This window comes from Medicago truncatula, chromosome 4, assembly GCF_003473485.1.
Source record: "Medicago truncatula cultivar Jemalong A17 chromosome 4, MtrunA17r5.0-ANR, whole genome shotgun sequence".
Classification (NCBI taxonomy): Eukaryota; Viridiplantae; Streptophyta; class Magnoliopsida; order Fabales; family Fabaceae; genus Medicago; species Medicago truncatula.
In genome coordinates this window covers 28,679,325-28,682,007 of record NC_053045.1, presented here as the reverse complement: position 1 = coordinate 28,682,007, position 2,683 = coordinate 28,679,325, and the positions used below count along the sequence as shown (strand labels likewise).

Genomic DNA, 2,683 nt, shown 5'->3' with positions numbered 1-2,683 from the left:
AGATGATCAAGGGTAGAAACTTGGCACATACCTGCCTCTTTTCTAGAGGGTGGAGGAGTACCTTCAGTGATAACTCTCTCACTTGTCCACTGATAGTGGTTTTGTGCCATGTTCTCGATCAAATCATATGCTCCTGTGTAAGTTTTATTCATCAAAGCTCCACCTGCAGCTGCATCAACATAAATTTTTGTGGTATACAAGAGACCATTATAAAAAGTGTGTATAATAAGCCAATTATCAAAACCATGATGGGGGCAAAGCCTAAGCATTTCTTTGAAACGCTCCCACGCATCGTAAAGAGATTCACCATCTTTTTGAGTGAATTGTGTGATTTGACTCCTCAATTGAGCAGTTTTACTATGGGGAAAGAATTGGGAAAGAAATGCCTTCCTCATTTGGTTCCATGAAGTGATAGAACCAATTTGCAATGAATGAAACCAAGCACTAGCTCTATCCCTCAAAGAGAAAGGAAAGAGGTGCAGCCTTACGGCCTCTTGGTTTGCCTTCAAAGTTCCACTGAGTCTTAAAAAAGTTGAAACATGAAAATTCGGATCCTCAGTGGGTGATCCGAAAAATTGATTTTGCTGCACCAGGTAAATAAGTGCAGGCTTTATTTTAAATTTAATATCCTCAACCGTTGGGTACACAATAGCATCGTACGGCTCATCTGAAGATGTGATTGCATACTCTTTGAGAGCACGTTTCTCAGCCATATCGTTATTACTGTGTGTTTCTTTGAGTCATCCCTGAAATCAAAGCGGTTAAAGATAGAAAATAAAAAATAATAAAAAAAATAAAAATATAATAAAATGAAATAAAATAAAATAAAATAAGGAGAAAGGGAGGGAGAGAGATTTTATATATAAATATATATTTTTATTTTTTTTATTTTTATATATTTTTTATATTTTTTTTATAGAGAGAGAGAGAGATAGAATATTTTATTTATATATATATATATATATATATATATATATATATATATATATAAAAAATAAAAAGATAAGAAAAGGAAATAAAAAATATATAAAAAAATAAAAAGGTAAGAAATATATATATATTATTATTATATATTTTTTTAGACTAACCACTATTAAAAAGTTAATCAAATTACAATAACTCCCCGGCAGCGGCGCCAAAAACTTGATGAGATAAAACCGCAAGTGCACGGTCTTATCGAAGTAGTAAAATAAGAGTATCGTTCCGACAGGGAGTTATGAATTCAATTATCTTTTAACAATGATTAGAATTAAAGTATAGGAAGTAGAAAGTTGTATTTTTATATATTTAAAAGAAAATAATAATAAAAGATAAAAGCCTTGGGATTATTGATTCATCCTAACGACAAGTCCTTCTCAAACCAAACTATTAAACTTATAACTTTATGTTAGACCTAATTTCTCAAGACAGTTTCTCTTTTGTTCCTCTAGCAACCAAGCCTATTTCGCTGACTTGATTACTATTAGATTTTGGTTCCTCTAACAACCAAGCCTATTTCGCTGACTTGATTGTTATTAGTTCCCTTGAAGATCGAAACTATATGTCTCAAAGATTGCAAAGCCTATTTCGCTGACTTTGCAATCCTTGTCTAAATTCACTTGTTCGAATATCAAAGCTCCACTTTCGTTTTATGAATTGATATTTGAGATGATGGATAAACAATTATCAAACCCTCCACTTTCGTTTCCACAGTTTGATAATGGTTGATCCATGTTAAAGCGGTGAATTTAGATAAGGAATTAGGGTTACATAAGATTAAGGTTTAAAGCTTGGTTTGATTAGGATTATGTCATTAGACTTATCCAACAATCCCAAGACAAGAGAAGTCTACTCACTGACGTTCATCGTAGACAAGGAGAAGAAGAGAGAAAGCATAAAAGTAAATAACAATAAAGTAAATGAACTTTTATTAGAAAACAATTGTCACATATTGCATTCCAAGAAAAGATGAATATTTGTGATGGCTAGCTACTCTATTTATAGTACACATTCGACTTAAAATCTAAGCAAGTATATTCCAAGAATATTCCACGATAGATTGTGCACCAAAATAGAATAGCTCAGAATCCAAGCAAAAGCAGCAAAAGGTGTTCTGGAGGGTGGCACGGCCGTGCCAATCCTAGCACGGGCCGTGCCAAGCTTCTGACTTTGGAGGAGATATATTTTGTCTCCAAATCTTCGTATTTTCGTACCGAATCAACTCCAAATCCCTTTCTTTTGCTCCAAGACTCAATCAATCAAATATTCGTTCCTAAAATATAACAATATGCAATTGTAGTAAAATAGTTCAAGAAAGGAAATAATATTAATATAAAATAAAACTAAACTAAATAACATATTAAAATAGATAATAAATGACCTATCAGCGACGGACGACGGCAACATAAGTGCATCACGGCAGCGATGTGGAGGCAGCAACAGCACAGTGCTCCTCTGAACTCTCATAGATGTCACTTCAGTTTGTTGTTTTCTTGATTTTCAGTTCAAGTTTGTTCTTCTCCCTGTCATTCTATATTTCATTCCTTTGATTTTGATTCCTTTCATTTCAGTTTGTTCTCTTAAAAGTTATAATTTCATTCCTTTGATTTGATTCCTTTCACTTCAGTTTGCTTGAACCCTAGAAATACAAAATTGGGGGAAACAAGATCCTTAATTTTCTATGTTGTTTGATTCAATTCTATTC

The 2,683-nt window shown here is 32.9% G+C and overlaps 1 non-coding gene across 1 annotated transcript; it reads left to right on the top strand.

The window, feature by feature from the left end:
• The first annotated feature begins 240 nt into the window (after nucleotides 1–240).
• On the top strand, nucleotides 241–347 carry LOC120580374 (small nucleolar RNA R71). The gene has a single exon (XR_005646098.1). It is a non-coding gene; the product is annotated as a small nucleolar RNA R71 (small nucleolar RNA).
• Nucleotides 348–2,683: the final 2,336 nt, after the last annotated feature.